Genomic DNA, 8300 nt, shown 5'->3' with positions numbered 1-8300 from the left:
CTGAAGATGACAAAAATAATAGGTTGACTACACTGGTCAGACGTAAAAATAAACTGCAACAAACGTTCCTTCAAATGGCTCAGAAAGTGCAATTATGAATTCCAAATATAATGTAAAATAAATAATAAAGCATGATGTCACTCAGAGCACAAAGCATAGAATTAGACTGAATAGATCTGCTCTTATGAATTGCTCTCATTATCACGATACTCAATCTAGAAGTTTTTTCAATATAGGGGCCGATACAGATATTAACATCTATAGTAAAAATACTTTGCATTTCACCCAATATTTTCTATTTTAAGAAGGTCTTTTATTGTCAGTGAAAATCTGATTCAGTTGTTCTTTTGGTTTTCATCAGGAACCAGCATCTACAGTTGGCTCCGACTGCAGCAGTGTTAGCGCTCCAGTAGCCTCCGTTCCTTTCTCATTGGATATTTTGCTAAATCACTGCAGAAAGCTGGAGTGTTTTTAATGGCAGAAGTCACAACCTCATACAGAGAAGTGCCAAAAAGGGCCGTTCATGGAGAACCTCAACAGAAGTCGCTGGACCATGTTGGGCCCCAACAGGTCTCTGGCCCCTACCAGCTATTATCATTCACCCTGAGACAACTAAACGCCCCCACGCTCCTCGTCCAGCAGCGGTGTGTCAGGAGACGGTAATGAACTTGTTTTCCAGACAGCCATGCTACCTTGGACCACGGTTTCAAGTGAGAGTATGCACCCAGTGGGACCTGAAATCGAACCACCTGCTGCACTCCCCCACTCCCCTCCTGGACTCCCAGCCTTCTCCGTTTACCAAACATCAGTTTCTAGGAACACTCAGCCTACGCTGCTATTTGCCATTTGGCACGGAAGGGGTGTGTTCGACTGGATGTGTGTTTTGTGTGTTGCGTGTGCGACTGACCATCTGTCCTTTCGGGAGGTTTTTATGTGTATAAATGCGTGTGAGAACATGTTATGAGGGGTGAAGAGACAAGCAGCTGAGGTCTAATGAGCTATAATGAACTCTAATAGTGGAAAACTCATCTAGGAGCCATGACCTTGGCATTATGACTGATATACACTACCATAACACATCTAAAAACAGCCTGGGAAACAAGCTAAAGCACGCCATCACCTCACATGGTGGTAAGTCGTTGTCCACATTTCATGGGAAGTGTTGAATTACTCCAGGGTAACTCCAGTTAGGAGTGATTACAGATTTGCAGTAAATCCACAAATTGGACTTAAGAGGCCTGATCTGATGCGAATACCACTGCAATAGGCGCATTTATGGAAATAACAGAGATAGGGAAACATGGAAATGATGTTAGTGTTGACACTTTAGAAGGTGTCTTGCTCATAATATTCCAAATGTCTTTTAGTGGTGCTTTCACCAAAAGCGTCTTACTTTACAGTGACTTGGTGTGGGTGGCCACTGTAGGAAATGATTTCTTAGCGATCGTTACTGTGATTTTTGGCTCCACATTCATTTAATCTGGAAACATCTAATGGATTAATGAATAGGGGATTTGGTAACACTTTATTTGACGGGTTGTGAATAAGACTGACATGAACACCTGACATGAACATGAATAAGTATTCATGAATATTTATGACTGTTGTGATAAGGTGTCATTCAGTAGGAGGTGATGGCGTGCTTTAAACTTTAGCTTTAATAACATAAAGTTTACATGACGTTTAATCATTAATACTTTTATAACAAATTTATGGCAGAACAGGATTTCTTGGTTAATGTCAAGTTGTCATAACAAAGACATTTTGAATAATGTCAACTTTGTATTAAAAGTGTCATGATTTACCGAATGACACTTTATGACGACAGTCATAAATATTCATGAAGACTCACTCATGTTCATGACAGGTGTTATGTCATGTTTATGATGGTGTCATGACAGTCTTATTCACAACCCGTCAAATAAAGTGTTGCCGAGAACTTATTGCAATGCGACAGGGAGCAAGTCTGCGCATTAATTGTGGATATTGTCGCTGACTTTATGCCATTGATCATCCACCATGATTGTCTTTGGGTCTTTTCGGGTCTTTGGGCTTTTTGAACGTCTACTGTTGTTTGATTATTGTTTTGGTTTCCATGAATTTTGGCTCATGTTTTAATATGTCCATTATATGCCCTGTTGACACTAATCTACAATCCTGGACTTCCGCTCCATTTGCTATGTTCTGGAATATTAAAAACAATGGGGTGGTTCAAGAGCAAAAGCACAACCCACTTATGGAGGCCTTAGTCCTGGATGCAGACGTCACAGGTTTGATTCCTGGCCTGATGGCCTTTGCCCCTTTCTCATTACCCATTTCCTGTCTAATATAGCCTGAGAGAATATTGCCTGGCACTGCTTAAGCCGTGCTAGAATCTTCTTTGCTGAATGTTAATGTTGATGTCATCATCATCTGGTGGCAAAAATAGATTTCACATCAATTATTTGAGTAATTTTCATAAAATATGAAGGTCTTTCTCAGTGGAAATATCCTAAAATCATCTCAGCTTTTACACTAAAAAATGGTAAAAAAAATAATTTTAGCTGAACCTTAATTTCTCAACGATAGGGAGAATCACAGAAATAGATTTCCACTGATGAAATAGTGGTGCAACTAGAAGTTTAGATAGTTATCAGGTCTTTTTTGTTTTGTTGTGTGTGTGTGTTTTACATATTTGATAATGTAAATGGTATCTCAGATAGCAAAATATGATTGAATCAATGTTGAAGTATGGCTAGTCTCCACTCCTTTGAGAGCCATGTATTTGTTTTTGTGACTAGACATTTTTGTGACTAGACATTATTTCTTACCTTTCTTACAAAAGGTAAGAAATAACATTTACAAGTAAGAAAATGTACAGTAAAAAAAAATCACAACCCACTGTCCTCTACATATGGCGTTCAGTTTAAAACCTGATAACTCCACATTTAATGTTTGAGCCATAATTAATCGTTGACCTTAACCAAGAATCAACTTTTTCGACCACAACTCAACATTGAATTAAGATTGTTTGCTACACCAAACCCGGCAATGTATGACAAATCAACTTTAATCGTCTAAGATTCCTGTGAAAATTGCCGATTGATACACTTTGTGAGCTGTTTTCCTCTAATCATCTTGCTCTCATCTTGTGTTTCGTGCTCCAATCCATCCTTGTTACCACGTTTCTCTGTTTCGGCTCTCAGGTAGCAGGAAGTTGAGCTGAAAGGCCATCTGGACCGCAGCTGATTTTCCGAGTGCGAGGTACACACTCAGACACACACTCCACCTTAATCACCTTTGAGTCCATACACTGTCGAAGCTGACAAGGTTATGCCTTTTATGGGGCGGCTAACACAAACAATTCACAGGCCATAAGTCCTTGTCTCAGTGTTTTCGTATGACCATAAATCACAGCCTAAAGCACCCTGGGGACCTCATTCAGTTATTCATTTAACAAGAAGAAAAAAAAGAAGAAATATATATACATATATATATATATACATATATGCATATTTCTCGTAATTTAATACCTCATTTATTTACATGATGATTCAAATTGTTTAGAGTTTAGATTCTTTTCTTGTATAAAATCTTAAGGTAGTCTTACTTAATGGTCAACCACCTAGTTAAAGGAATCGCTGTCACTCCTAATTGAATACTGCTAGAGGCATAAGCACCGGTTTAATATCCTGCTGGGACTTATTAAAGCTGTGAATGTGTGTCGTTCACTGCAGTGGTCGCTTAACAGCCTACATTCAGCCCCCCCTCCTTTTTTTTTTTTTACATGCATATTTGTACAAATATGGACCACTTGGATGTGAGTCTATTTCCTGCTGTTTTATGGTTTGGTTCAGAGCAGCCCAGGCATCAGACTCGGCGCTGAACAGGTCTGCTGAGAGCGAAGAGCGAAAAGCTCCGGGTGCTTTGGACCGGATTACATTAGGTTTGACTGACGGCCGGTTGTTAGGAGGGCTCTCCTCGAGGTTTGAATGTGGGAAGCTAGCTGGGCGAATGTTAGCATCAAAGACGTCTTTGGAGCAGATCAGTCAGGCAAACAGGAGGAATGTGGCTGCAAGATAAGAGTATGTTCATCACTTCCTGTTCACGTGAAATGGGCCTCTGGTGAGCAGAGAGCTACTCCATCAGAACATTTACATCTATGTTGTGGTTCTGTCTCCTAGCAACAGTTTAACTACTTATGTAAAAATTATTATTGTCTGTCCAAACTTGCTTGCTTGCTGATTGAGGCATGATGCTGCCACCACCTCGTGAGGACGGCGTTTTCAGAGTGAATTTTAGTTTGCAGTGTCTCCTACACGGCTGATAACTTGGTGTTCCTTTAACTTTCTTTTTGCCATTGTGTCATATATGACTGCGTAATCCGCTGGGTGTCCTTAGATAGAAAACTTTTGAAGCTAATTAGAACTGAGCTTGTTTGATAACTAGGATTAATTGGAATGTGTGTGTAATTGAACTGAAAAGACTTTTTTGAGGGGACATTTGTTGTGATCTGGCGCAGTGGAAAGAAACTCAATTGAATTTTATGTGAATCAGTGTGGTTTGACTGTAAAGATACAGAGGCCGCATTTAAGTTTGACGGGGACAATGCACATTAATTAACATTTTGCACATTAATTAACATTTTTGGTTATTTTGTGCCAGAATTAGGTCTATTTTTTTTTTTTTACCCATTTCCCCTGATCCACAGCTGGGAAAACGATGGGACTCAAGGAAGTCTTTGGATCAGATCAGCCAACTCAGGTTCAATGAATTTCCTAATAAGGAAATGATTAAACTGCATACCACAGTCATCAGAATAAATTCTATGTAAAAACTTTTGAAAATCATGCATCATTGTCATCTCACTTCATAATTATGCACAATTTTGTGTTAATTTGTTACATAAAATCCAGAGAAAAAAACCCATTAATGTTTTTGGCTGTAACATTACTACACAGCAAAAAAAAATAAAATAATAAAATAAAATAAATAAATAAATAAATCTAATTCCATTTATAAGTGCTAAGTGCAGATTTAGGTCAATAAAGAAACAAAGAAGCAAATGTGAAATTAAACTGTGAGGCTATAATCAGATGTTTGGTCTCTTCCTCTCTTGTTAGTTTTTATGTTTTTTTACAATGACCAGTCTCTTTTCTGCTCCATTTAACATGACAGACGGTGCCCTGCGTTCTCAGAATAATGTTCTGACGGAACATCTCAGGAGGCTCCTAAATATTTCCGTCTGGCTCTCTAAGTCTGCGTGTTTGACCCCCAACCAAAGATGCCTCAAGTTTAATGTTTTGGAAAAACGGAGGAGGCAAAATCCATGTGAAGCTTTTCAATGGGAGTTTGGGATAAAAACAAGTTTCGAAACGACCTCCTGGTACTGTTTTGTCTTTTCTCTGGTGATTGTCATTCTCATTGTCATTCTTCCAGGACTTGGGCCTCAGCGGTGTGGTTACTGTAGCAACATGGGGCCCAGATAGCCTGGGTGTGACCAACCTGTCGTCCTGTTTTCCTGTTTCCTGTCCTGCAGATCGGACAGTTCAAACTTCCCTTCTGCTCATTTTGGCCTCAGGCCCTGATTGAGATCTGTACAAACAGCGTTCCCTCTGTGGATGCAGAGTGTTTGATCCCCATGCTTTGATCTCCGAGAGATTCTTCGGTGTCGTCCTTTTGACATAGTGAAGACAAACCAGAGGTCTTCTAGCTCCTTAGATGTGACTGCAAACCCTAAAATAACCTCGGAGCTCGGTGTATCCTCTTACAAAGAGACAGTGTGGTGACTGAACCCACTGACTGGCACTTCATAACAACGCCTACTTTCTCTGTCAGGCAACACAGTCCTTGTGTAAATCTTGTTTTGCAAAGTGAAAGAATGATAATTAGATTCTATTTGCTTATTTTCCGACTTAGGTTTCAAAACTTGGATTGTCCCAAAAGTTGGAAGGTAGAGTCTGGACTTCAGGCTTCAGCTGGTGGTGTGGTTTTATTTTTATTTCCCCTGCACCTACACCAGACAATTCAAGCAATAGTATGTTCTAAATTCTGTCTCTTCAATAAAATTCTCTCTCTTTTCTGTCAATAAGATCGTTAAATTCAGATTCTTCAGGTTGCACAGGGAGCTCACAGCCCGGGTCAAGGGAAACGATTGAATGTCTTCCTCAAGTCCACAAATCACATGTAAATGAGCCAATCTCTAATTGGCTCATTCTATTTATGAACCAATTAGAGATGAAGTTGCCGGTGTACTATTAGTAACACAAGACCGCTTTAAACTGATTTGTTGGCAAAGCAGCCCCAGGCCGTCACACCACCAGTATGTTTGAATGTTGGTATGACGGTCCACAGAACATTTTCACATTTTTAGTATGGTTTTATGGCAGACGTGAGAAGGGTCTTTGGTTTTCCCCATACAGACGTCAGTTTGTGAGAAAGTGAGAAAAGTTATAGTGGAACTAGAGGGAAGAAATCTGAAGTGCTTTAGATGTTGTCCAGGGTTATGTCTTTGCAAATAAGTGAGACACAAAAAACATGTAGTGCAATTAATCACACTTTTTTGTTTGATTACAGACAACATTTCCAAGTGGAACCTTTGCATTCGGATGTTTCTGGTTCGGCTGTAAATGTGGCACACAAGCGACATCCGTAATCAAGGCCCTGTCCCAATTCTCACACTTTCACTCTTGTGTCCTTCAACTGCTGAAGGGTTTGAGTGTGAAGTCTGTTCCAATCCTCTGGCGCGGCATTTAGCCCCGCCCCCTTTCTGCCCTTGTCCACACTGCGGCTAATCCCTCATTCAATGGGATTTTAGCAAAGGGTATTACCCACAATTCATCGCTCCATATGACGTTATTAAGTAAAAGGCCGGAACATAGCAATGTTCACTAAACAAGTTGAGTCTGTAGTGAAAAAAATCATCCTGCGTAGTCAGCATTTCTAAAAAGTATATTTTTTAAAAAAGTTACATGAATGATCAAAGTATCTGGAAACACTTGAACACTGAATGAATATTATAGCATCTGATGATTGAATAACCAAAATTAAGGATGAAAAACAATAAATATGTTAGTTTGTTAAACTCACATCTATTCCATTCAATAATTTAGCAGCAAAAAGGGTTTTTGAATTGAGAATTTTGCTTATTTATGTATAACACACCCTGAACTTAACCTGATTACAATCTTTTGATCAATTCCCACCACAAAAAACATACATTTTCTGAACAAAATTTTAAAGATCAACATGATTTATGGCTTACGATGTTATTTCTTTCAGTCTCTTTTGGCAGCAGACTGCCTGTCAGACAGAAAATTGGCAGATTGAGATCAGAACCACGCCTCCACCCCACCTCCCTAATTACCTGTCCGTCCTCACCGCCGGCATCCCTGGATCCATGGAGATGGGGCCGATTCTCTGACCATGAATCAGACCTTCAGTGCCTCTTCATCTAAATGACTTCCTCAGGTCAGAGGTCAATGTCCCATCACTCACTAAGCCGTGGCTGATCAGCCAGGATGGTTGTTTGCTTTAAGGAATCTCCGAGTGCTTCGAGATTTCCTGTTTTCTTCGCTGCACTCGGTGCCTGTTTGGTGGCCTATGAGCAATAAAACTTTAACACACGTTACATTGTCTTCATTTCAAGTTTTTAAGTTTGACAGTCTTTTATTTTATCCTTTTTATTTTACACCACTGTGTCAAATTCAAACCTCTTCCGCAAATTTCTTCGCATTTGGTTTTATTTTTCCAGTATGACTCACCATCACGTTTCCTCCCACGAATCAACCCGAGGCGCGTTTGACTGCGATCCGAAAGACTCCCGATGACACATTTGTGTCAGGAAGCCGCTGTGGTCGCCGAATACTGTTCAGAAACACAAAAGAATGGCAGAGGGCAATATTTACATCAACAGCAACGCTTAGGGGCCGCAACAAAGCGGGCGTCAACAAAGCAACGCAGCAGCATCAATGTCTAAATCCCAAAATTGATTTGTCCCCACAGACTCCGGCTGGCGGGGCGAGAAGAAAGAGCGAGTGATTGTGGTTTTGTTTTATTTTTTGCTTTTTTATCAGCTCCACAAACATGGTGGCACTAACAAAGTATCCTTTCTGTGCCGTTTCCTTCCACCCTGATTGGACTAATTGGGACCTGTTGACAGCGAATCCCATCCGCGCAGGAACAAGCCAATCAAATCTCAGCGTCTGTCATCCCTGGCACACAGAGCTTCCCTCCCCACCCCCACCCTCCATACAGGCCTTTGTCTCAGTGACCCAGCTGACCTGCAGCATTTTTTAATATGGAAAGCCTGATTAAGTCTC

General features: G+C 40.3%; 1 long non-coding RNA gene across 3 annotated transcripts; it reads left to right on the top strand.

Moving 5' to 3' along the window:
* Window positions 1-365: 365 nt before the first annotated feature.
* Window positions 366-7609, top strand: LOC114154243 (uncharacterized). Of its 3 annotated transcripts, none has more exons than XR_003597530.1 (3): window positions 366-860; window positions 3186-3243; window positions 7261-7609. It is a non-coding gene; the product is annotated as an uncharacterized LOC114154243 (long non-coding RNA). The 3 variants fall into 3 exon arrangements; XR_003597531.1 differs by lacking the exon at window positions 7261-7609 and adding an exon at window positions 4691-4804 and having other exon boundaries at window positions 366-659; XR_003597532.1 differs by lacking the exon at window positions 7261-7609 and adding an exon at window positions 4691-4804.
* Window positions 7610-8300: the final 691 nt, after the last annotated feature.

The sequence above is a fragment of the Xiphophorus couchianus genome, chromosome 12 (genome assembly GCF_001444195.1).
Source record: "Xiphophorus couchianus chromosome 12, X_couchianus-1.0, whole genome shotgun sequence".
In the NCBI taxonomy this organism is placed as follows: Eukaryota; Metazoa; Chordata; class Actinopteri; order Cyprinodontiformes; family Poeciliidae; genus Xiphophorus; species Xiphophorus couchianus.
This window is presented reverse-complemented; position numbering and strand designations above follow the sequence as displayed.